Raw genomic sequence first — 27,423 nt, 5'->3', positions numbered from 1 at the left:
GAGCAAGCTTCGCCACAATGGCAGGCAAGAAAAGAACAATAAAATAGTATTTTTCTCAGGTATCTCACAGTGAGTTGTCTAAACATCATGTAGCCTGGGTTGCAACAATTTATGGGGAACAAAAAGCACATTTCAGAAGTTGTAACTATACAACTTGAGATTCCTGATGGGTATTTTCAGTTTTGTTAGCCTTGCAGGTAATTTCCACTGAAGTCACTAACCACAAGCCATTAGACTTTTCTATTACTATAAACATAGGCAAATTTTGTCTATTCCATGGAGCAAGCTTCAACATTTTATTGATGTAGTTGTGATATAACGGACCTTGGTTTACTGTCAAGTATAGGTGTTACACTAAGCTGCAACTGATGTGATATACTCATCTTTACCGTTTGGATAATTAAGAGTACTATTTTGCTGATTTTTTTTTCCACAAAAATGGTACCATCATTATAATATTTATAAACATCAGAAGTATGTCAAAAAATAAAAGAACAACCTTTCTTTGAATAGAGTTTGTGAGTCACCAATGGTTACTTCAGTGAGTTGTGTATGTGGTCATGTACGCTACCAAGTTCTTGGTCTGAATGAGTCCAAAAATACCGTGAAAGTCATATTCTAGAAAAAAAAAATGCTGTTTTTTTGGTTCTTTAGGGGACACAATCACAGTGTTTTTGTCAGACTCAAAACTAATATTGCCCTTTAACAGTGGATAGATGTATATGGTTCTTTCATTTTCCCTTCTGTGGTTTTCCTTTCTCTCCCCCCAAAGCCTGCTATGCTTCGCGGTTTATTATTCATGAACTGCAGAGAAAGAAGCTCACAAGAGGAAAAAAAATAAATAAATTGTTTTGGAACATATACTTAACAGCGTGTCAAGGAACAGAAAACAATTACACTTATGCAATATGATGTGTGTTTATGCAATATAATGTGCATTTTACAGGCTGCTCACACGCTACTTCATGCGTCCCCTGTTTGTGTAAGCAATGAAAATCAAGTTGGTCGTCAGAACTAATTCAGATTTTATATCTACATATATATGCCTGTGCTTAAAAAAATTAGTCTTAAAAAGAAATTTTAGAGTAGGTTTGCACAGGGGTGCCACAGTGCAGCGGGAACTTCAACACAGAGGATTTTTTCCTCATGATAAAGGTAAAACTTTGGGAACCTGGAGGAAAGAGGGAAGGGTGCCCAGCCCAGCGCCTGCTGTGTGGTAACTGATGGTTGCTCAGGTAATAGAACGGCTGAGCAGCAAAAGCACAATTCGTGCGGCTTCTCTGTAGAAACCAGGGCCAGGCCCGCTGGCGGTCGACCGCACAGGCTCTCTCAGGGGCCGCACACCCCCGCAGCAGCCGGCGGGCTCGCCGTCCCTCAGCGCAGCGGAAATGGCGGTACACCTGCTGCCCGCCACGCACCGCACCTCCCTCAGCAGGCAGCGCCCCCCGCCCCTGAGGGGGGACGCCGGGCGCCCCCGTAGCCCGCCCTCCCGTCGCCATAGCAACGCCCCCCTTCGGACCCTGGAGTCCGTTGGCCACGCCCCCTTATCGCATATTCATGACCCCCAACTGCAGGGGTGGGGGCGTGAAGGGGGCGGAAGCGGAAGCCGGAGCGGGTTTCCGAGGAGCCCGGTATAAAGCGGCCGCTGGTGCCCGGTGTCGCTCGCCGCGCTTGTGCCGCCGTGAGTGTGTTCACCCCTCCCTCCTCCTTCCCCCCCACCCCTCCCGCCGGCCGCCGCGGGTACCTCCCGGCACCGCCGCAGCCTCCCCCGTCGCACGGAGCAGGTCCCGGGTGCAGGGGGAGACCCGGGGGCAGGTAAGGGGGAGGTGTGGGGGGAGGGGAGGCTGAGGGAATGGGGCTGTGGAGTGAGGGAGGGAGAGGAGGGTGGCGTGGAAGAGAGGAGTTGGAGGGCAGGTGAGGGAGATAGGGGACCAAGAAGGTGAGGAAAGGTTGGGAAGGCTTAGGCTGAGGGAGATGTAGGATTGTGAAGGTGAGGAAGGTGGAGCAGGGTGTTGGGATGGCTGAGACATGGAACCATGAGAGTGTAGAAGGGCTGGGGAGATCTAGGAGTGAGGTGTTGGGAGGATGATGAAGGTGGAGTGAGGATTTCAGGTAAGGGAGATGGAGGACCCTGAAGGTGAGGAAGGGTTAGGGAGCTGTGGGGTAAGGCTGTGATGAAGGAGATACGGGATCATGATGATGAGGAGGAGCTGGGGAGGTTTGAGGTTGTGAAGGTGATGAAGAAGGCATGAGGATTTGAGGTGAAGGAGACAGGGGACTATGAAGGTGAGGAAGGGTTAGGGGAGGTCTGTAGTACTGCGTAGGATTGTGAAGGTGGGGTGAGGGCCATGAAGGTCAGGAGGGGTTGGTGTGATCTGGGATGAGGGAGATGCAGGGCTGTGAAGGTGGAGTGACTCATTGGGATGAGTGTACTATGGAACCATGAAGGTGAAGGATTGGAGAAACTTGAGGTGAGGAATATATAGGGCCATGAAGGAAGGGTGATGGAAATATGGGGTGAGGGAGATGGGATCATGAAGGTCAGGAAGGATTGGTGAGATCTGGGGTTGTGAGGAAGCATGAACTATGGAGATGAGGAAGAAGTAGGGAGCTGTGGGGTGGGGGATGTGGTGTTATGAAGGTGGAATGAGGACTTTTGGCGAAGGAGATATGAGACCATGAAGGTCAGGAAGGGTTAGGGAGATTTAAGGTGAGGGAGATATGGGGCTGTGAAGATGGTGGAGTGTGGCATTGGGATGACTGACATACGGAAGCATGAAGGTGAGGAAGGCTTGGGGTGAGGGAGATGTGGGGTTGGGAAGGTGATGAATGTGGGATGAGGGTTGGGGCTGAAAGAAACAGGGGACTATGGAGGTCAGTGTGGGTTGGGAAGATGTGGGGCTGTGAATGTTATGGTGCCAGGGTGAGGATTTGGGGTGATGAAGCTGTGGAACTACAGAGATGAGGGAGGGCTGGGGAGCTGTGAGGTAGGGTTTGATGAGAGATGTGTGGGATCATGAAGGTAAGGAAGAGTTGAGGAGCTGTGGGGGGAGTGTTGTGAAGATGAGGAAGGTGGAGTGAGGATTTGAGGTGAGGGAGATGAGGACTGTGAAGGTCAGGAAGGGTTGGGAGATGAGTGAGGGAGATATACAGTTGTGAAGGGGAAAAAGTGTGAGGCTGGGATGAGGAAGATATGGTACTGTGAAGGTAAAGAAGGGCTGGGGAGCTGTTGTGTGATGATTTAGGATGAGACAGATAAGGAGTTAGGGGGGCTTAGGGTGAGGGAGATAGAGGGCTGTGAAGGTGAAGAAGGTGGGGTGAGGAGGTTGGGATGAATGAAATATGGAATCGTAGAGATGAGGGAAGACTGGGGAGATCTGGGGTGAGGAACATGTGGAGTGATGAGGGAGATATGGGAACATGAAAGGAAGCTTTGGGGTGAGGGAGATGTGGAGTTGGGAAAGTGAAAAAGGCAGGGTGTGAAAGACAGAACCATTAAGGGCTGAGGAGATTTACAGTGACAGTTGTGTGGTTCCGAGGGTGGGGTGGGTTGAGGAGCTGGGAGGTGTGGGACCATAAAGATGGGAAAGGTTGAGATCTGGGGAGAGGGAAATGTGGGACTGTGAAGCTGTAGGATAAAGGTGTGTGATGGAAAGGTTGAGAAGCTTTGGGGTAAAGGAGGTGCTGTGGGGAGGAGAAGGGTATGAGGAATTATGGGGTGTGTGGAGTTGTGAAGGTGTGAAAGGGCTTGGGAGCTTTGGGTGAGGGAGAGAAGAGGCTGGAGGGGCAGGGAGGTGAGAAACGGAGGCAGGTGCTGTAGTGAGGGAGAAATGGGGTTGGAGAAGGGGTGAACTGTGGCTGAGGGAGGTGAGAGACTGGAAGAAGAGCTTGGGAAGATGAGCAGTGGGTGGTAGAGTGAGTGAGGTGGGGTTGGAGAGGCTCAGTTGGTGTTTCTGGGGTAGAGCAATGAGTCCTAATGAGGTAAGGATGGGGTGAGAAAGAGGTGGTTCCTCTGGGGTTCTGCTGGAAGGGGGCTTAACAAAGGGGCCAAAAACTGAAGTCTATTTAGCTTTCTGGGCTATTAAACTTAAGTAGTCTTCCATTTGAATAATTCCATGTTTAATCTGTAACCTGATCTTGGTGTGTGCCATAAAACAATGGAGCCTCACCTCACATAGTTTGATGTGGTGGGGGAGGAAGAAATAATTTAGCACTTCACTCTTATAAATCTCCCCTGAAAGCTGTAGCTTTCTGTAAGGTTACATTACCAGTGACTTGCAGCTCTGAGATGCCTGCACTTAGCAGATCTAGCAGGTGTAGAAACTGCTTTTGACCTTGAAAATTACTCTCCCTTTGGGACAGTGTTCCATTGTAGTGAGTTCAGTGAAGGCTGGCATCCTGTGGTCTTCATTAATGGAGGAAGAAAAGGAAGGGTCAAGGTAAGACCTAGCCAGGACTCCAGAATGCAGAGAGTGAGTTAACATTGCTGGAGTTTGCTACTGCAGCTAATTGCAAATGGGAAGGGGCTAGAAAAAACACTGCAGGATGTTGAATATTGGATAGAGGTGGCAATTCCTCCTCCTATAGCGAGATGTGAAGCCACAGTGGTAGGCAGCACTGAAAGTGCGGAGCACAGAGGGGTAACTGCAGTGTTTTGAGAAGTTGCTGTTACAGTGTGTATCCTTGCTGCTCTGTAAAAACTGCTCCAGTATGATCTGCGTCATGTTTTGCTGCCTTCGTTCAGACAGTGCTACTAAAATATTTAATGAAATATGGCTTGAGGTGATGCTTGAGGTCAAAGAAAGCACTGGTGAGTACTTGCTGCTTGCCTGTGGAACTTGAGCTTTTCTGTAAGTGCTTGGCAGGAGTGGTTGCTGATGTGATTGCTCTGACACTTCTGCTGTTTAAATGCAGGACATGCAGAGCTTGTGTGTGCTGTTTTTTTTTCCCCCCATAACAGTATTGCAAAAGATAAGGTCTTCCTCGTTTGGTTTGTTTAATGATTATACTGGGTTGATGAAATGTTCAACAGGCCTAAATGTTCCCCTCCTAAATAAGGAAAAGTGGTTTCAGATAAGAGATAAAGGTATTTAGTTGGCACTCTGGCTGTAAACACTTCCAGAGGAGACTTTTGCTACAGGTCTGAGAGGGTAACAGCGCCTTAAGCTGCTGAAACTGCATCCTGCAGTCACTTGGTGGTGTCCAAAAGCATCTATGAGTTTGCGTCTGTCAGAGACAGTGGCAGCTGCTGTCTTGGAAGTGAGAGCTTTATTTCTGTATCACTGAGAGAGTTCTCATGACAAAATAACTGCCCTAAATGCCCACTTCCCCTTCAGTGATGAATGGGATCTGTGGAACCACTATTTCAGCTGTAATAGTGGAGACCAATCTACATGAGTTGGCTCGTGTCTCATTACAAAAACTATCCTTGCTTGAATATATATATATAGCTGAGGTATTTCCACTAAAACTGAAAGCGTATGTTTCTGGAGATAACACGTTATGCAAGAAGGTTAACTCCTGCAGGAACCTGCTGCTTTCTGGGAGTTGGTCTTTGAGAGAAGAACGAGCACTATCTGCTGCTATGATCTTGTTTGGATGCTATGGGGACTGCTTGCAGCCCAAAGCAAAACACAGAGCTGAGATGTGTTCTTAATCATTTGGTGTGCACTTCATACTTGTCAACTTAAAGCAGTGCAGGGAGGATCTCTTTTGTAGGTGTCCTTCATTGGTGGTGTAAATGTGCACCAAAGTGAAAGTGTTGCCCTGTAAAACTCTTCGTATAGGTCACTGCCTTTATTCTTGTTCAGGCTCTGAGGAGCTTGGAGAAAGCAGAGTTTGGACCCATCTTGTAGGGCTGTGACCTCAGAGGTTAATTACCTTTAAACTCACTCCAGTCTTGGCTTCAGTGACAGCTAGAAAGTTAGGGCTTGGTAATTTAATATGGCTCTGCTTGTCTGCTGAGGCTGGAATGTGTAGGCTCTACTTATGTATAAACTTCTTTTTAAATGAGTCATTCCTAAAAGCTGTGAGACTACTAACATTAGGTAGCATTTCACTAGGGAAACTGACTGGGGGGTGGAAAAAACACCTCGATATTAAAGTGTATTGCTAGTAGAGCAGCTTAGAAAACATGTCCTTGCTTTGAGAGGCATCTTGTTAAATGCCTAGGTGGGAGCTGACTGCTGAGCTGACCTGCCAGCTGATGAGCGGGGCTTGTGAACCTTCAACAGGCACTAAGCAATAACCAGCTTTTAAGCACTAGTGCTTGATTTTTGCGTAGCTTAATCTTTAAATCCTGCCTATGATATACTGCTGGCATTCTTAGTTGAACACATGACTTCATGCTGCAGTTCCTGGATTTTGAAGCTGGCTTCTTGCACATTGTCCTGCCCCTCTGCTTCCATGCTGGGTGGAAGCAGTGAGATCCTTCACCTCTCTCATCACAAGGAGCTGCAGCTGGCAGTTTTCTGAGCTTAGCTAACAGTCTGTACCTCTTCTGTTATTTCAAGGCCACCCTCGAATCCTTGCATCAAATTATCAAGTGGTGTATGTTGAGCAACAGTGCACATGCAGTGGTGGTGTCATGCCTCAGACAGAAAAAACAAGTTTCACTTGCAGTTCAGACTCACTTTAACCAGATGGTTGGTGTAAAAGCATGCAGAAAGGAGGCATAGCAACTTGGTTGGAGTGGGACTTCCCAGCTGATAGGCTAAGAACACTGCTGTGGATGTGGTGAGGCTGTTGAGTGATGGAGGGGGAAGCTTTAGCAGCTTGCAGAGAAACTGGTAGCATGAAAAACTGTATGTGGGTCTTGCAGAGATCACTCTTGTGCAAAATCCCAGGCTGTGACCTAGTCAATCTATAGGCATAAGGTTAGTCAGAACTATTCTGGCAGTGGCATAGCCTTCTGTGCTGCCCTTTCAGTTAGAGAAGGTTTAAACTGGTAATTATTGTGCTACAGTTTCCAGTCCTTCCACATGCAATGTGCTCTCAGCTTTACTAAACCACTTCCATGCAGAAGCAGGGATCCAGAGTGCAGTGGTTAACATTTTGTTTAATACACTAGCATTAAATAGATATTAGTGTTTGAAAGAGTACTGTTAAGCAGTGTTACTCCCACCTAGTCAACTGTTCTAACAAATCCAGTAAATTTCCTAGCAGAGCAGTGTATGTAACTCACCATGCAGAGGCACAGAATAGAAATGATTCTGGCAAACCCAGCTGCCAGCAAATTGAACAGGATGTCTGTTGCCAGATGAGTGACACCATGTGTGGAGCTTGACACATCACTGGTGCTTCCCTCTGAGAATTTGCTTCCAAATGGACTACCCTGGACAGCCCCAAACCAAGGTTGGAAGGAGGCAGTGTTAAGCTATGGAGGTCTGTGTTGTGAGCTGAAGACTTCACATGCTTGCAGTAAGCTATTGCTGGTCAGATGACTGTTCCACAGTCTGCAGCTTATCAGCTACCCACACATCTTGCATTTGGGTCACAGCCCTGCTCGGAGTATGTTTAGTAACCACCCAGAACCTCAGATGGTGGAGAATACTGCGTCCTCCAGCTAAGGCTGCATGTCTCTTGAATCCTAGCACTGGATAGTTACTGATATCCTGAATGAAGTGGTTTTGTTATGCTTCTGTATCATAGCTAGCTCTTCTGGGTGGAATAAAGTACACAGCATTAAAAAGAGTTAACACTATGAAATGTAGACCTTGGGCAGTTGCTGGGATCAGAATTTGTCTCAAGTTAAAAGCTGAACTGTAGGCATCTCAGCAGTGGTGCAGAGCATGGCAGTCACCAGGTGGCTTGTGTGCTGTGAGTTACCATCTTATGGAAACTGGCACATGGGAGCTTAACTAAAGCCCCTTAGTGTTGGTATTTCCAAGTGCTGTAAAGTCAACTGGACTTGCAGCTGGCATACTGCATTGTAACAACTCAGGGTAAGCAGCCAGGTTTTCTCATCAAACTTTTGGCAAGGGATGCTGGCAAGCTGTGGGACACGAGGCTCTCATTTGGTAATAATTTGGTTTGGCATGGGAGCTGCTTCAGACCTTAGGTTAGCTCTCACTGCCATGTGGTTTACTCAAGGATGGATCTCAGTATATGGTTATGGGAAGTTTGTCTCCACAACACAGGCAAGTAATGAAACTCTAAAAATGCTATTAAAGCTGGAGACTTGCTTTCCAAGACTTCCATCCATGAAGGATGTAACTTCAGCTGGTTTGACTTGCTGTTTCCCTTGTAGTGAGGACTGACTAACTTGGGGTCTGCAGTAGAGTGAGACCTTTGCTCACTGCAAAACTGAAACTGATGGTCATTTGTTGCTGCTCATGTAGTGAGGCAGAAGGGAGAAGACAGAACTTCTTGGCCCTGAAGAAGAGAGTGAAAATGCTCTTAAAAATTGATGGTGTGTAAACAGCAACAGATACAGGACATCATTACTCCCAAATTGTTTAAGTGATGTTTGAAGTGAGTCTCCTCAGTGTTGGAGGGAAAACAAAACTGGTAATCTTAGAGCAGAGAGGGAACCTAGCTTCCTCATCTTGTTTTAAATGAGAGCTCTAATGTTTTCATAGCTGAAATTGAAGCCAGTGTTATGCTGACCCTGCATATTTTCTCTCCTCTGCTGGCTGGCCTGCACTACTTCTGCATGCAGGATAGTTCATTTATTTTGGAGACTTGAAAACAAGCCATTATCACCCTTCAGTGCCAGATAAATAAATGATCTAACTGGGGGCTGAACCCAAAATGCACTTTGATAAAAGCATGTCATGCTTATCTTCTGCAATATGTCCTTGAATATATGATCGCGCTTCCTGGACCGCATCCAGAAATCGGTGGCTTAACCCAACAAGCGTTGCCTGCAGAACGTTTCCTGCCATCACTTAGATGCAGTAAGCAGTCTTTGAGAATAAACTTGACCTGAATGCTGTGTAACCTACAACATACCTATCGATCATATGGGACTAGGGATAGGAGGAAAGGAATGTTAAAGAAGTCTCAGTCCTGGATCTTTGCTTCCAGGTAACAGATCTGAGGTTGTGTGGTGGTGAAGGCATGCATGTAGGGTAAAAATCCTCCTCTTCTACAAGGGGAATATCTGGGCCAAGTACACTGGCCTGTGCAGTCTGGCTCTAGGTACTCCCAGAGGAGTGATTTGGCAGTTTGAACTATTGCTCCTTGGAGTAGTGTGGCTGGCCAGCTAATTCCCAGGGGTTCAAAAAAAAAATAACCCAAAACAAATGTGCAATTAGCTTCACTGCTAACATATCCCGTGCTCACGTCCTGCTTGCTGTCTGAAACTTATATGGGCAAGTCAGCTCTTGATGCAGATTTCTTCTTGCCCTTGTTCTTGGCTCTTGTTGTGCTTCTAACTTGTGTGTAGAGAGGGAGAAAGGTGAGGCTTCTTGGTGCAGGAGATACCTGATTGTTTCCAGCATCAGTGCTCTTGTGTGGCTGAGGCTGTTGCTCATGTTGGTTGTCACAGCTGAAGTCAAAACATTTAACTCCTTCAGTGGGCTGAAAAAAAAAAGACCTGACAGTTATCTGTACCCTTCATACTTATACAGTTATTGCTGGCCCTAGGTTGAGCTCTTCTTCTTGCCGCTTTGCTTTCATTTTGCCTCTCCAATTAGTGTCCATCCAGCTGTGGTCTGTTCAAAACTCTCAAAATGCAGCTGTATGGTAGATGCCTCTTTGGGCAGCCAGTGCTCAGTGCAGTACAGGACTGCTTCCTGATGGTCAGAAGGAACCTCCTGTGTTCCAGTTTGCCCAGTGCCAGGCCAAGAGGCAGTGGGCACAAACCTGCCAAGAGCTGGGTTCTGTCCTCTTTGCACCCTGATCCCCCTGAGCCTTCTCTTCTCCTGGCTAAGCAGTCCCAGTTCTCAGCCTCTCATCATAGGAGAGATGCTCCGGTGTCTCATCCCACTCAGGGAGTTGTGTGTGTGAGGGGGGGGTGGTCTCTTTTATTCCCTCAGTGTGAGGGATTTCCCTGGTCTGCAGGGCCACACAGCAGGACTCATCCACTACAATAACCCAGGGAACCTAACAAGACTAAACAATCAATTTATTCCATTTACTATCCTCAGTATCCTACAACAGCTAGAGCTATATGAAACCACAAGTTGGGCAAATCTAATAGCAGTAAAAACCATGCAAACAGCAATGAAACCATGGGGAACCAGTAAGAAAACAATACAAAACCGGGCAAATTGGGTGACGGTGAAAGTTGCATGTAACAAAGCTTCATGTATCCAATTGCTACTAACTATCCTGAGATAAATTAGAGGAAGATGGGGAAAATGAAGGAATGAAGAAGGATGGGGGGGGGGGGGGGGGGGTGTGTATACAGTCACTGCCTCCGGGTCCAGTGATGGAGCCTCTAGTTCTTTGGTCTATGGGTGGAGGATTGACCTGGAGCCCTTCTGAATGAGTGCCCTTATAGAGCCAGCAACTCTGGGTTCTTCAGGGATGGTGATGTTATTTGTGCATATCCTACTTGGGTCCAAGAAATTTACTGCCATGAGTAGGGCACATTCTTAGGGGTTGCAGGTGGCTGACTAGACAGTGTGCCTCCATAGGGTGCCTGACCTTTATTTGACCATGTCCCTGGGTTGTGTAAGTGTTTTGAGGACAAGTACCTACAAGTTCCTCATATGTAACCTTTGACAAATGCTTGATATCCAATCTGATCATGATGTTGCTAGCACTCCATAAACTCTCCAGTATGTCCAGGTCTCTTTTGTACTAGAGAGCCCAGAACTGGGCACAGGAATCCAGGTGCAGCCTGGCTGGTGCTGAATAGTCTTCAATAGGTCTCAGTTAAGCTATGCTGTATGTAAGTTTGGGTTTCTGTCCAGTAAGCCTTGTGCCAGCATCTTCCATAGATGCCCAATAACTGTTCATCTAGTGGGCTTGAAATTTAGTTGCCAGTATCATTTTTCCTCTTTGGGAACTGTAGGATATGCTTGTGGATGTACCGGTAGCCTTTGTTGTGAACCAACATAATAAAATAGGAAGCATTACTTTCAGAGCATCCCCTGTATTTTGTTTTGGGAGGTTCTTAGCCTGTTCACAGCTTGATCTATACTGTGATATAATGACTGTGGGATCATAGAATCATAAAGTTTGGGAAAGACCTTAATGATCCCACAGTGTTCAGTATAAACTAGACTCTGTACTCCTCAAGCAGATTTCTTTGCTTCTCACCTCTGTGCAAGTGACTTGTTGGGAAAATTTATACTTAGCATGAAAAATAAGCTGTGCCTTAACTGCAAACTGCTGAACCATTAGCTCATAGTGCCCCAAACCTTCATCTTGTTCCAGCAGCCCACCACTGCATAGCATTTCTCTGAGCTACGTTTAGCAGCTTTCTTCTCATCAACTATGCTCCTAAATTAACACTTCCTAAAGAAATCAGTTCCAGTTTTGTGTTAAGGATGGTTACTGAATAACTGACTGTAATTAATGCCTAAATTTATCATTGGTACAATAATAGCCACACTGTTCCCTGAACTTCAGCCTCTCTCAGAAGCATTTGGTCAACAGGCTCATTGTCTGGGTGGCTCTGGAAGAGTCTGGAGGTATTTCTGAATATCTCACAGGATCCTTAACCTAATTGTCAATAAACTGCCTTGATTGTGGATTGTAACTTCATCCTGCCTACTAGAATTTTATTTGTGGGGTAAGATCAGGAATTTGTGTCCCTGATGACCTGCACAGATCTTCCAAGATTTAGGGGCTTTCCCTTTGTTTGAATTAGTGTGGTCAAGGTGGAAGCACTGTGCAAATGAAAGCAACACATTGTTTATCTCCAGGGGCAGCATTTGGTTCATTAGTATTGCATATGTACCTGTAGCTTGGGAAATGGACATATGCCAAGTGACAAATATCAAATAAAAACACATTCCTTATTTTTGCTTTGCCTGTCCAGCATCCTTTCTAGTTCATACCTGGTATGGTTATATAAGTGCCCTTATAATCTTCACTTCCTTGCTCACAGTTGATGTAAGGATGAAATAACTCTGTTATGGATGTTTTCAGATAACACTAAAAATACTGGCTGGTTTTCAGCTTTTAGTAAACTTAAAACCATTTGATTGGACTGAAAGCCAACCAGGAATCCAAGGCTGGAAACTTCTTGACTCCACCCTATCTGACAAAGCAAGAGCCCAAAACTCTTCATGAGTTTGTTGGCCTTGTAGAACAAATTCTAGCTCTGCAGGTTGTTTGTGAGCAAGCAAAACTAAAGTTCAATCTGTTTTTTGCATCTCAAAAGGTTTAAGTTTATTGCAGTGTTGTCACCATTCCAACTTTGCAGGAAAGAATGGGGAGCTTTAAAGAGAAGGCTTAAAGACCAGCGAATGAATCTCAAGTTGTATTTATTTCTAAGCATGTCATTCAATGGTAGATCTGTGTTCCCAGTGTTTCTAAGAATGTTAGACAGACTCTCTATGCTGGGAGGACCTACCTATAAGTCTGGGTACCTTTTCTGATCTGTTATGTGAACAGTTCTGCTCACTGTGTGTGGGGAGGATGCATTCAATGTGATAGACTGGTGTCACTGTTCCCAGTCCAATGGGATTCAAAGGATGACTGTCGGTGTACTACCACCACTGAAATCAGCTTAATTGCACCAAATGGTAGTCACAGCTGCTTCTAGTGGGAGGAATCTGCTCTGGTCTGGTATTTTTACACCACTGAAAGCTTCAATAATAGAAGACTAGCCAGCAAGTGGAAAATTATCTATCCATGGTTTCTGGATTTTAACCTCTGCATTTCTCTTCCATGTGGCTATTTTAACTTGGTAATTAATGTGCATGTTTCCTTCATTCAGCCTTTGGCCATCCACTGGCTCAGTTGTCATGCAGCTCAGTGATGAATGTAATGGCAGAGCAACTTCTGTCCCTCTGCATCTTCACTAATTCAGGTGGACTCCAAAGGCTTCTCAGGCTGGGGGATTCTCCAAAAGATGCTGGAGGACAACTTTGCCGGAACTTAACTAGCATTTTTGCCAGCTTGTCACAAATAGTTGTCAAATTGACTTGTAATTGGTTTTAGACTCCATCCAGTAATGATGAATGAAGTGATGTCTGTGCTATTCCTTCTAGACTTGAGCAGCTGACGTTAGCTTCCTGGAGCTGAGCGGAGGATGAGCTTCATCACTGCCACCAGTAATTAAGTAATGTTTCAAAGCTGACACATCCTGGATCAGTGGCTTTAAGAACATCTTGAGGGAGAACGAGATGGCCAAGACAAATAATAAATAGACAGAACATGGAGAGCTGTCTACTTAAGGAATTTTATATACCTTGGTGGAGCCAGTGCATATCAAACTGTACTAACAGCTGCTGGAAAAGCCTGATGCAGTAAAAAATACCATTTAACTTGTGCTAGTTGCTAGTCTTGAATTAGTGGGCACTCTAATGAACAGATTAGTATATCTGGAGAGTTTGTTGAAATTAATTGAGGTGTCTCTCTTTAGTGGGAGAGGAGTCTGGTGCTGTGTAAATGCTCCTTTCTTTCTGTTCAAAGCTTTGATTGTTTTTTCATCTATAGAGCAACTCCTCACTCCTCATCCCAGTCAGCAACAGTGCAGGAGCTGTTCCTGAAAATGCCCAGCATGGCAAAAGCTTTATAGGGCCAGCAAAGAAATGCATTGACAAGATGAAGCAAAAAAAAAAATGAAGGGGTGCATTTATCTTACTTTCTCCTTACATGTACGGTATTGCTTCCAAGGTTAAGCAGAATCAAGGTCACAAATGTTGTAGCAGGAAAAAATGAGACTGAAGGTTTTTAGAGATTTGTTTGTGCCTGCGCTCCTCATCTGCTCGGCCTTCTGGCTGAGATCAAGTGTAGTGTAGGTCCTTTGTTTTGTCAACTTCTTGATCTGATTGTGTTTAATAAAGCATGCCAGAAAGCACATGCATGTGTTCAGGTTGTTTTCCATACAGCAAGGAAATCTGGAATTGGCGAACTCAAGCTCTTACCTGGATGGCTGGTTGGGTTACCCCATGTCTGTTCTAGAGTAAACTGGAGTCTTTGGTTGTGCTGAGGGCACTCTTCAACGGAAATCAACATGTCATACTAGATCTGTGAAACTTGTCTGTGCTCTGTTTCAGTTCTGCTTTTTGAAAGCTGATAACACCTGCAGAGTTCTGCATTCCCTGTGAGTGAAGGTTCCAGCTTGACTGAAGCTTATTATAGGACAAACATTCTTTTATGAGTGGAGTGGCACACTTAATATTCATTCTGTTTCTCCAGACTTTGTGTATGAGTGGTAAGACAAGGACATATTGTCTAGGTCCTCAAAGGAAGGTGAGCCAAGATTTTTCCATAGCCAACAGTCTTCTGGGTTACCTGCAGTAAGTACAAACTACAGCATGTAAATTAGGAAGAACTTTACAGACACGACAGGAATTCTCTTGCAGAATTTACTTAAAGGTCACATGCTGAGAGCATTACTTGTTCATTTATTAGGAAAAAATAACTTACCTGTAACTCTCAATCCCAATTAAGTTACCTTAGTTTCCACTACCACTTGACTGGAAACCAGAATGGAAGCAAAGAGTGGTAATGTCATAGAATCATTAAAGTTGGAAGAGACCACCACTATCATCTAGTCCAGCCATTGACCCATCACTACCATGCCCATTAAACCATGTTCCTCACTGCCACACCTGCGTGTTTCTTGAAAACCTCCAGGGATGGCAGCCCTACCAGTTCCCTGGGCAGCCTGTTCCAACACATTAACACTTTCTGTGTCTGTTTAATGTAGAACTGCAGCTTGGAAGTGTAAGTATTTTCTGGCTTAAAAAGTTCTTTTAGATGTATTTTTAAAGTAGGTTGGTATAGTCTAGGATGACTTGTGTTTTTTCCAGAGAACTCCATTGGTCAGAAGTCCAACTTTAAAATTTGTTTCTGGAAGAGCAGAACCTTATTACAATAATGCAGGATAATAAATGCATTTCACTTACAGGAGATAACAGGAAAGTGATGCCCCTGTTTTCTCTATTAAATTTTGGCTGCTCTACAAAGCAACATTCAGTGATATCAAATCAGTTTAGGCTCTGAAAGCCCAGAACATTTAAATATGTATTATGCGTAACTGCACATTGCTTTAATCAAATCTTAGTCCTCCCAAAAATCTGGCAGGTGATTTTCAAACAGTAAACACATTAGTTTATTATGTAAGCCGGTACTGTAATTGGAAAACTAAAATGACTAAGAGTTCTTGGCAAAGCTGCCAAAATAAAACAGTCCAGAAGGACAAGCTAGTTTTTGTTAAAATAAGCTTCAACCACCATGAAATCTTTCACCCTGAGGGCTTCCCTCATTTTCCATGTTAGCCACTTGTCAAGGTGTCAGATGCCTCCATGTGCTGCCCAGTAACTTTCATCAACTTTAAGGTCTTTGTTAGTATTCAACTAACTCTACTTTCTTATTCACAAGCTACAACAACTGAAGTTTTCTTGTGTTAAATATTAAGACACAACTACACATGGTGCACATCAATTGCCTTTGTGCTTGGCAGTTGTCTTTACAACTGAATGTATGAGGATTGCAAGGAGCAATCTCATCTTGTAGAGCCACAGGGAAGTTCACAGTGAGTGTGGTAAGGAAGGAGTGAACCTGCTCTGTCTGTCTTAGATGAATAATAACACTTTGTTACAGGTAGCATATGGAGAATATGCTGTAATCCTCAGACACAGTTTAAGCCAATCTCTCCTCTGAAGGAGGTGCCTTAATACTGTCTTTTCAGCAGCTTTTGCATTTGAATGCTACTTTCAAGTCTTACTACTTTAAATGAGTAGGATGTTTTCATGCATTTCACATTTGTAGTTGTGTCTTTTGGCTCTTGTTCGTTCTTCTGTTTCCTTCCCTTAACTTTTTCCAGTTAGCTCACATTGAAGTACAGCAGTCTTTGTGCACGGAAGTGTTCAGGATGAGTGCTGTTTTGCTCTGAGATGTCATCAGTTTTGTGATGTAATCTTTATCTCCAGAAGTACACTGGGATAAAAGTGTATTTTATCATTGGGGACTGAATTAAAGTTCAAGTTCAGATTATTAGCTATATGCCACCCAGAAAAAGATGTGGAAGTTGTTGTAATGTTCATTAAGTCTTAGTGTTATACTCACTTGGTTATTGTTTCATCCAGGGTTGCCAGGGCCTTGGTGTAGGTGTGTTCAGTATGTATGGTGGCTTATTAATAAGGCAGGTGAAATCCTATTTCACTAATTCAGTGGAACCTTTCTGTGTTTTAGAATAGGATTCTTCCTGAAAGACCTCAGGTGACCAAATTCAGCCACTTGTTGTCTGGAATCAACTGTAAAAGTCTAACTGTAACCCAGTGGCCTAGGACAGACCATCTAAAAACACCGAAGTATTGCCAGTGGACTTCTTAGAAATTCTGGGCAGAGCTAATGTCACTGCAGTCTGATCTGAGTAGGACAGGGTCTAATGGCATTAGACTAAAGAGGGTGAGTTTAGGGTATAAAAAAAAAAAATCTTCACTCCGAGGGTGATAAGGCGCTGGCACAGGTTGCCCAGAGAAGCTGTGGATGCCCCATTCCTGGTAATGTTCAAGGCCAGGATGGAAGAGGAGTTTTGGGCAACTTGATCCAGGGGAAGTTGTCCTTTACTGTAGTTAGAACTGGATGAACTTAAAGATCCCTTCCAACCCAGCTATTCTGTGGTCTCTGCTAGTTGCTCATAGCACATTCAGTCATTTGCTTTTTTGGTTTGATGCCCACCTTTAATAGCTAGATAGTTCAGTAGGTATAATACTTTCTGTACTTAGATTTAAGTATGTCACTGTATCAAGGTAACATCTGTCTCCCCTTTGAGCACCGAAGCAAAGATTTGGCCCAATATATACATAAGGAACAATTTTACTAAGTGTACTTAACTTAGTTTCTGAATTCCAACGAGCTGTTGTCTATAAACACTTTGTAAGCAATGAGTAGACTGGCTCAAAGCAGTGAAATAATTCAGGGGGAATATTCTATTTCATCTCAACTTCATGTTATAAATGCATTTTTGCTGGTACTAATGCTGGAGAAAGGAATCCTGTGTTAGCTGTTTTCATGGGAACTGGGTTGGAAGCCAAGCTGCTATCTTGTACCAGAATAAACTGATAAGAGAAAGTATTCGGTTAAAAGTGGAACAGTTCTTTAAAGAAATAGTCTGAAGACCTAAAACTCTTTGAAAAGAAGAGAGTAGGTAGTATTACACAGTATTCATCCAAGTAATTGACTTTGGCTTCAGTTCACCCCATTGTTCTTGGAATAATGACTGTCCTGATGTCTTTCCCCACAGACGTAAGCCCATGGTTTGTTTCATCTGTGCCACAGAAGTAAAGCTTCCCTTTCTGAAATGTACCTTGTCAGAAAAACCTGGCAACTTCTGCAAGTGCACCTGTGCTCACATCATACTTTGTGACCTCTGCATGTGATTAACGATGCTCCTTGCTCAGGTTGCTGCTGTCCTTTACCTGTGGGCAGCTGTCATCTCCTGGATGACCACCAAGTTGATTTTGAAAATAGAAAGCTGTTAATTTAAGTGCCTGGTAGACTAATCTTAATGACTTCTTTAAGTAGGGCATTGCTATTCTTGATGCACTTCTGAACAGAAGAGCTGATGTATTTGAAGATTTTAGTTAACTAAGTGGGATAACTTAGCAAGATAGTGAAGTGCAACAACTGGCTTGCCATTGTGTACTGAAATTCTAGCACTTGCCTCACTATTCAGCCTGCTTTTCCCATGTGCTGCTTCCAGTGCCTGCAAGCACTGAAGCAGTTCTACCCACCTACAGAAATACCTGTGATACTATCTGACCGCAAACTCAGTCTGTGTCTGAGAATGATAAAGGTGCTCTAGCTGGTGTGCAATTAGCTGTGTGCAAAGAAGCAACCACTAGATTAGCTTTGTTTTCTGAACAATCAGTTGTGCTTGTATAGGCTGAATTTCTCATTTCCATGTTCTTTGTGCCAACAAACCTGCATCTTGCAAATGACTGAAGGGCAGTCACTTGTGTGGGTCTTAAGTTAATGCTGGCTGTGACTTGCTGGCTTCAGATATCCCTCTTATGAAAAGAATCCTGCCTGGTCCAGTAGAAACTGAGGAACATTCAAGAAAAGATGCTTTGAAGCATACTTGTAAGAGGTGGTTTTCAATCAGCATTTGCTGTTTAAGAGGAGCGTGTAATTCTTTGTAAGGCTAACAATTTTCAAGCAATTAATGCTAGCATCCCTCCTACTGGTGTGGCTGGCTGGTGACAGGCCCAGCTGGCTCATGATAAATGGTTACAGTGCAGCTGATGAAAACCATTATGTTGATTCCTCTTAACCACTGCCCCTGGAAAGTGTTGCTATGTGGATTCAAAGGGACACAGGCTTAGCCATCTGTGCTGATGGATGCAAAATATATGTTTTTAAGTTCAGATCATCTGATAACTGCTCCCAGTCCCATGGATCGGGGCTGCTTCCATCTCACTATGCAGCTTCATCCCTAAAAGATTCTAGAGTGTCCTATGTAAAACTTCCCTTGAAGGTAGCTGCTTGTTTTGCAGCTGGGAAGCATCTGGAATAAGCTGATGGGCTGTCAGAGCACAATCCAACTGTCTGAAGGTGACAGTACTAAACCTAGACTGTGAGATGCATTTCCTTTGGGTTCTACCTCTTTAGGTGACTGTGAGCTCTAAGATCTGCTCTAGTGATTGCTCTGATGTGACAGCAGAGCATAAAAGCTCCTCAACTATAGTTTTCAGAGTGGTCCAGATATCTGCTGCTTGAAGTGACGTGGATGCTGAAGCTGTGCATCCTGTAAAAGGAGAGTGACTGACAGTCATTCCCAAATCAGGTAAAAAGGCTGAATTCTGACAAGCTTTTGCCAAGTGTTTCATAGTTCTGCTAAGCCACAAGTGCTAGAGGTCTGAATGCTCTAAATATTTCCCTTTTAGCAGGTCTCTATTGCATTCAACTGCCAAGCCTCTTGTTATTGCAATGTGCGTGTCAGTAAATATCTGCCAGTTCTAATGGGGTATAACTTGGCAGAATGTGTGACCAAAATAGTGTTTGCTCTTGGTTAAAAATCAAAATATGTAGTTATCAGGCTGATCATAAGTGTGTCCACCAGCTTTCTCTGTGCCTGCTTGTAAACCAGCTGTCTAAATCCTATTGCTTGCACTGAACTTATCTAAAGCAGATGGTTCGTATAGACACCGTATTGGCCACCATGTTGCTTGTTCATGAGCTATATTCCCTTCTCCTGGAAAGTGTCTATTAAACAGTATATTTCACAGAATCATTGGAGTTGCAAGGGACCCTTAAAGATCATCTAGTTCAATTCCCCTGCAATAAACAGGGAAACCCACAGCCAGATCAGGTTGCTCAGAGCCCCATCCAGCCTGACCTTGAATGTCTCCAAGGATGGGGCATCCACTGTCTCTTGGAAAATCCTGTTCTAGGAACACCTCCTCGTAGGGCATGTGTTCCATCCTTTGGATTATTTCTGTGACCCTCCTCTGGATGTGCTCCAACAGGTCTGTGTCTCTCCTGCACTGAGGACTCCACATTTAAACACAGTACTGCAGGTGAAGTCTCACCAGTGCAGAGTAGGGAGGCACGATCATCTCCCTCACCTTACTGGTCCTGCTTCTTCTGATGCAGCTCAGGAGATACGGTTGGCTTTCTGGACTGCAAGGGCACAGTGCTGGCTCATGTCCAGCCTTGCCATCCACTGGTACCCTGAAGTCCTCTTCAGTGGGGCTGTACTCCATCTGTACATCCAGTAGCTGCTAGTGGGGGTTGCCATGATCCAGGTGCAGCTCCTTGTGGTTACTTGGCTTTGTTGACCTCACCTGGGCCCACTGCTCAAGCCTGTCTGGGACTTTCTGGATGGCATCCTGTCCCTCAGGCATGTAAACTGTACCACACAGCTTGGTGTCATCCACAGAGTTGCTGAGGGTGCACTCAAGCCCACTGTCAGTGTCATGGAAGATGTTAAAGAGCACTGGTCCCAGTGCTGACCCTGGAGGGGTACCACTCTTCACTGATCTCTGTCCAGACATTGAGCCATTGACCTCCTCTCTCTGTGTATGGTCTCACAATCTGTTCCTCACCCCCTGAACAGTCCACCCATCAAATCTATATCTTTCTAATTTGGACAGAAGGATGTTGTGGGGGACCGTGTCAAAGGCCTTACTGAATCCAGATCGATGATATAAGTGGCTCTTATTTGCTGATGCAGTTAAGCCATCATAAAAAATGAGAAGGTTGGTCTGGCAGGATCTGCTGTTGGTGAAGCCATACTGGTTATCCCGTATCACCTCCCTCTCTTCCATGTGCCTTAGCATCGCTTCCAGGAGGATCTGCTCCTTTTTCTTTCCCAGCACAGAGGTGAGACTGACGGATTGGTAGTTCCCCTGGGTCATCCTTTCAGCTCTTCTTAAAAATAGGTGCTGTATTGCCTTTTCTCCTGTCACCTGGGACTTCATGTGACTGCCATGATTCTTCTAATATCATTGAGAGTGGTTTGGCAATTATGTCAGCCAGTTCCCTCAGGACTCTAGAATGCATCCTGTCGGGACCCGTGGACTTACGGACATTCAGATTCCTCAGGCAGTCTCGAGCCTGACCTTTGCTTACAGCAGTAGAGGCATCGCTTCCTCTGTTCTCTCCTTCAGAGCCATCCACTTGAGGGCTGTGTATAGAGCAGTTGCTAGCGAAGAGTGAGGAGAAAAACTGCAGCCTTCTCCTTGTCTGTTGTTACCAGCCTGCCTGTATCCCTCTCTAGGGAGAGTACGCCTTCCTGGACTTTCTTCTTCTGATTGATGTTTCTGTAGAAGCCTTCCTTATTCTTCTTTGTGCCCCCTTGCCAAGTCCTGTTCCAGACAGGCCTTGGCCTTCCTGACCCCATACCTACACAGCCTAGCAGCATCCCTTTACTTCTCCCAGGTTGCATGTCCCTGCTTCCACTAAGTCTCCCCTCTTGTAGTTTGAAACCATTTCCCCTTGTCCTATCACAACAGGCTCTGCTAAAGAGTCTGTCCCCTTCCTTCTTACAGTCCCCCTTTTATTTCTCTAGAAATTGAGTATTAAAATGCTGCTTGTGGGAGTTCTTACTTTTTTCCCAAATGCTAGTGATATGGTCTGAAATCAGTGTGGTTGTGCAGCCCTTCCATGCATTGATTTATCCATGTTATTGAGAGAACACTGTTCTGGTGTTCTTAAGACTTATTAGTTTTCTAATTATTAGCGTGAAGAAGGGATTCTTAATTTTGGTTCTTTATGTCATGACTTTCTTAAAATATACTGGCTGTGCATCCCTGCTAGGTCAGTTAAAATGATTATTTTAATTATTCAGAAACTAAATCAAATCGCTGCACTTCATGACAGTGAACGTAAACACATCTGTCATGCTGCTATTTGGGATGCTCAGCTTCCAACTCAAACAATTCTGCGATGGTCTGAAAAAAGCAAATGGGAATGTGTTCAAGTGATAGCAGTACTTTAGAGGAGTGTGCTGTCGTGGGTCTTGTTTGTAATTCCATGTGTTTCAAAGGGGAGGCTCTGATGGTGTTTACCAGAGGTGCTGCACCATAAACTGATGCTCTAACCTACAGTGTTCCTCTGTTAGCACCACCCAATCTATGGTAGGCTTGAGGTTATGTGGCTGGGAAGCAGCAGCTTACTGCACCTATTGCAGTGTGGTTGCATCAGAAGGAGGTAGGCATCATTGGATGGAAGTAAGAAATAAAAATTTCTCCTAAAAGACCTCTCAGCTTGCTCCATAGTACTAGATGTAGGGCAGTTAAAGTATCCTAGTCTCCCCTGCTGAAGGGAACCTGTGCAAAATGGGTGTTGGGTAGAGACAGGAGGGAAGGCATCTCTCTACACCGATGAGAGGCAGACTGTTTCTAGTAATCGTGATGCATCAGCGCTGGCTTGAACTGCAGGTTGCTGAGTAATTGCTTCTTAATTAGCAAACTGTCACAGCGTGATAACGTACCAGTTTGATCTGTGAGTTCCCAGGAAGAAGGCAAAAAGGGAGAGTATGTAGTGCAAGGTGATATAAGCAGTGATGTTTAGTTGTTTACAAACTCTTCGGAGAGTCTGAAATGTGAGAAATCCTCATACTGGGATGCTGTTTTGGTTTTCTTCTGAGGGAATATTTATTTCCTCAGATTAGGTTTGGGCTAGTTTTTACTCAATTTTTCCATCTTTGTTAGGGGGTGATCAAAGTTCTCTGGGTGCTTTCAAAAGCTTGACTTTCTCAGAGTTTTCTGAGATTGAATCATGGCATTACATTTAGGGACTGGTCATTAGAGATAATTCCAATGAATTAGACTTTGCAGATCATAATGATATGTGAGAGGAAGTCAATTCATGAAGGTCTGTGCTCTGTGCATTTTTGTCTTGATCTACTGAATAGCTTCTGTAATTGTCTGATGCATATTCTGGCAGTATTTGGGTTTCTTAAGCATTTGCAGCCTGAGGAAACTAGTTTGTACAGCCTGCAAGTTTTCAGAGCAGTGAATGTAATTAGTCAGCTACCAGCATAGGAAAATAAAGGAAGTATTGTGCTCTTAGTTGTATGTGCAGTAACATCTGCAGGGAATATCTAGCATTGCGCATGCAGGCTAACTAATCTGTCCTAGCTTAACTCATTTTTACAGATGTATATTCATGCTCAACACTATTCTCAACTTATTGTAGGGAGTGTTGCTCATTCTAGAGAGTAATTTACAAATGGTTGCATTGATACAACTCATTTCCCACACTGTGCAATCAGGAGGACAGCCCTGATTAAAAAAAAAAAAAACTTGCAAAAAAATGCTGGTGGCAAAGATGCACTGATAGTTAGGATTACTCTTGCACCACCAGCAATACGGGGTTGGACACTGTCCTTTCTTCTGCAGGACGGGAAGCTGGTTCCAGTTAATCCAGTTAAGGATACATGGAGGTATTCTCTGATGATAGCCTTGTTTGTTTTCCTCCACTGCACGCACTGAGACAGAGAGGGAATGAATCAGTTCTTCTCTGATGGAAGATAACTCTCATGTTCAACAGACTGGTCTGCAAGATCTCCGTCCCGATGAGTTCTTCATGCTTATGTGGTGACTAGGTTGTTATTTTTTTTTGCTTTTGAATGCACTTAGCTATTAGTGCTTACCATCATGTTTTAACCTCTATCTAATTCGGGATGAGATCCTGCTACGTGGAGATCCAGCTGTTATGAGTAAAGCGTGCTCGTGACATGGCCATAGTGTGAAGCTGCTGCTCAGCATCACCAGTCCCAGCTGTTCTATATTCCACTACGTGGGAAGGATTCTCTCTTGGTATTTAAATCAGTATCTCCTTAGCAGTTTACTTGTTTAATGCATCACTGTTAATAAATTACAGTCTAATAGGAGCATCAGTTGTTTTTTTCTTTAAACTTCTTTGGTTTTACTGCTATTTAATCAGATAATATTACCCAGTGTAAAAAAAAAAAAAAAAACAACCGAAGAGTTTCCTAGTAAAAGCAGCGGCAGCAGTGATTTAACAATATAATCTGATCTAATATTAGTAACAAACAGCCTGTGCCTTTGGGGAGCAGTATAATATCCAATCCACTCGCTAAAGTCTGTCTCACATTAAATTCTGGATCCCTTCTAAAAAGATGGCTTCCCAGAATTGTTTCCATTAACTTCATACAAACCATGCTTTTGTCTGTTTTTCCATAATATAATCAGGCTGGGAGGATGACATTGGCCCCCCAAAATGTCATGAATGAGGAAATGGGGTAATCAGAGAATGGCTTAGGTTGGAAGGACACTGAAGATCATCTTGTTCCAATCCTCTTGCTGTGGGCTGGTTGCCACCCACCAGCTCAGGCTGCCCAGGGCCCCTTCCAGCCCGGCCTTGAACACCTCCAGGGATGGGGCATCCACAGCTTCTCAGGGGGGATAGTACTCCCTTGTCAAGATGTTCTTCCTGGTGTCATGAGGACATTTGTGTCTTTCTATTCTTTCCTGCATGTGTGTGCAGGAAAACCCCCTTCAGGGGAACTTATGCGTTGGTGCTGCATCACCATGTGAGTATTAGTCAAAATCTTACTCTTGGTCACTTTCTAAGTAAGCTGGAAAGGGATGGAAGCAAGAAGGCTCCTGGTTTAAGCCATGCCTTATGGGAAGAATTGTAGAATCATTAGGGTTGGAGAAAACCACTAAGATCATCTAGTCCAACCATCAACCCGTCACCACCATGCCACTAAACCGTGTCCCTCAGTGCCACATCTGCGCAGCATTCCAACCACTCTGCCCCAAGCCTGTGGCATTGCATGGGGTTCTTGTGACCAGAAGTTGTCAGGAAACCCTCTGGAGGGCTTGCTTCTGGTGGGGATGGGGTTGGAAGCCTGTTTATGTCAGGGTTTAATAATTGCTGGGATTTTGAGTACATAGCAAGGAAAGGGTGCAGTAAGCATTCATTAACCCTTTCAAAATCTAGTGCCTGACTTAGTGGTTGGCAACCCTGCCCACAGCAAGGTGGTTGGAACTCAATGATCTTTGAGGTCCCTTCCAACCCAAGCCATAGTATGATTATTTGAAAATGAAGTGGCACCCCCCTCTTGTTCCTATTTCGTCTGGATTTCTTGGAGGCCTTGAGGATGTTGGATATATAGCCTCGCTATTAAGAGAGCTGTTGGAATCCTTTGCTCATCCAAGTATTTGCTCATTGTCTGCTGTAGGATTCCTTGGGCATGATACCCTTGGAAAGTAATCTGTCTTGCGCTGTTTTAATTCAGTGCCTTTGATTACCTGAATGATGGATTCAATGTTAGGACATGTCATGGTTTTGTATTGCACCCAGTTAGCCTAGCCTTTTTCCTTTGACAAATTTTCAGTGATTCAAAATAAGTTAGTTTGGTCTAATACAATTTTAAAATTAGAGGTTGATTTTTGGTGTCAGGAATGTTGTTGCTCACATACAGGACCCTTATTAAGTAATATGCAGCATAACTGCATTTAAAAAAAAAATCCCAAGTGTAGCTTTCCCCTTCTGGGTTTCACGCAGTTCTGTCTTAAAGCAGGATCTGAAAATCATTACTAACATGGAAACAGGAGAGAAGACTTAAGGGATGTTTAATCAACTGTGTGACTGCAGCGGCTGCCCTTTTGAACCGGTGGAATTGTGACTCAGTTATATGACGGTGCTTCAGGAAGGTCACAGGGTTCTTGATTCCTGAACTTCTAGGAAGGACCAACGTGAGTTGATCGTGGAAGGATGCAGTCCCCTTGCTGAACTTGAAGTAGTTGAGTGCATTTGTCCAGCTGGGCCAAAGTTTTCTATGTGAGCTACAATGTCACACTGGCTTGGAGCATCGCTACCCAAAGCATTATGCCTTGCTGCTGCTGCTGCTCCCTGTCCTCAGTACTTTGGTGCAGATCTGTGCAATCAGGTAAAACCAACCTGACTTGATAGCGCTCTTTTTTAATCAAGTTGGTTTTGAACCTCGATCACTTTCACTGTGTGGTTCGCTTCACAGACGCTTGTGTGGTGGTGCAGGAAGGGGTGGGAATAAGGACTGGGGTGAAGAAAAGGAAGAACAGAGCGCTGCTTTTAGAGGAAATACTTGTTTATGCAACTTGAAGTGATTGAGAAACCTTTGGTGTAAGCAGCATAACAGGCTGGTAGGGTATTTTCTGTATACCTATGCAAGCAGCAGACTGTCAGACAAAACTTCCCTTGCTAGCAGAACGAGCTATTCTAGCATAAGTATAGTTTGCTGTCAGGTTTGGAGCTATGCAGTGATTTCCTTGGACAAACACCATTTGGCTCTTGAAAAGGCACAAGTCCAAACAATGCATCATTTTGCAGGGCAGTCAAATGCTGAAGCAGAACCGAGCCTCCTTTTTGCATTTAATCAGAAAAGGAATAATAAGTGATTTTTTGTCTCCAACACAGAGGTGGAAGTGTTCAGCCAAATGTTTATTTACTCTGAGGAAAAGCCAGATACACTCGAATTGCCTTTCTTTCCAATACTAACATTAAAGCTATACTTAAATCATTCTTGATACATTTTAAAGTAACGTGGCCGTCTTCTGAAAAGAACTTGGAGGAAAGAAATGAAGCTTGACAAATAAATGGAATGACTGGGCAATTATAGTCTTGCTAGCCAAATAAATTTGCAAGTGAAACAGCTAGTGCTGCCTATGTCTGTGCGGTGTGCTCGCTGAAGAATTGAAGGAGGGCAGTGTGTAAGATTCTGGAAGGAGAAAGGTGCTGCTGCATTAGACTAGCAGCTGCTGGACTCCTGTTTGAATCTTGTTTGTTTTTTTGTTGTTTATGGTTTTGTTGACATCATGCACAATGTTACAGATGACTAGTAAATCCTACTAATGAGAACTGTGACCACAGTTGTTAAAGCCTAGGTAAACTCAGTCAGAACTGGTTCTTAACTATTTTCCCTGTGAACTTAGTGATAAACAATGGAAAGACAGATACATCTGTAGGCGAAGATGACTCAAGGTGTCTCTTCATCCTTTGGTTCAGAATGAAAAAGATGAAACTTCCTGTAAACTGTAGAATCTTTGTGATAGAGCGCATGTTAAATCTCTAGATAACAAGTTCTGTGTAGCAAAATGCAGCTCTTCACTATGATTTGTGAAATGTCATGAAGACTTTGATCAGCCTGTGTGCTTAGACGTGAAAGAAAGCAGTGATAATGGAAGAGGCAGCTCTTGGAGACACTAGATGGCTAGACGAGTGGCTGGAAGTTAATGCAATAAAGCTTGAAACTCGGGATGAGAAGGGATTATGCCTCAGCTCAATTCCCTTATTCCTTTAGATATTTAATAGTTTTTGGACAGAACAGTTGTCATTCTTTTCAATTTACTCATTCCAATTTTCCGTAGAGCAGGCTTATTTCTCCCTTAAAGACTTCAAGATTTTGTAATTAGCACATGCTTACCCAGCTGAAATGAATTTTCTTACACCAATAAATGCTGCAACAATTTCCTAGCAGCTTCAGATGAGGCACTGAAACTTTTTGCATAGTATCCAGTTGGACCCATTTAACTCTATGTACTGGCCAGGCTTTATTACAGCTTAATAAAGTGTGTGTGTGATTACCTGAATTGTGCTGCATGTTACATAGCTTAATTAAAGTCATCTGCTTTGCCAGTGGCTTGGAGCATCTAGTTGCTTGTAGAACAGTACATTCCTATTCCTTGTAAGCAAGAGATATCTGGTAACATGCATTAAAAATAGTTCAGTCTTAAAAGATTTGGGCAGAATGTCTGTTAGCGCCATTTATGCTCTATTTTGGGATTGTTGGATGTACTGCCCATCAACTGATCTCCAGTGTGATGCATATGAAAACACTGCTTGTCAACCTCCAAGTCCTAAACGCTGGGAAGCGTGGTAGAAGTCATTTGC

At 44.1% G+C, this 27,423-nt stretch overlaps 1 protein-coding gene across 3 annotated transcripts in view; it reads left to right on the top strand.

Moving 5' to 3' along the window:
• The window catches only part of SLC45A4 (solute carrier family 45 member 4), a 68,815-nt gene continuing 42,972 nt past the window's right edge, over positions 1,581-27,423 (top strand). For 2 of the 3 annotated variants that reach the window (XM_021387178.1, XM_021387176.1), the window contains exon 1: positions 1,581-1,815. The gene's annotated coding sequence lies outside the window, so the exon portion shown is untranslated. The remainder of the gene's footprint in view (positions 1,816-27,423) is intronic. The other variant, XM_021387177.1, reaches the window with a different exon arrangement.

Source organism: Numida meleagris, chromosome 2 (genome assembly GCF_002078875.1).
Source record: "Numida meleagris isolate 19003 breed g44 Domestic line chromosome 2, NumMel1.0, whole genome shotgun sequence".
NCBI classification, from domain to species: domain Eukaryota; kingdom Metazoa; phylum Chordata; class Aves; order Galliformes; family Numididae; genus Numida; species Numida meleagris.
This window is presented reverse-complemented; position numbering and strand designations above follow the sequence as displayed.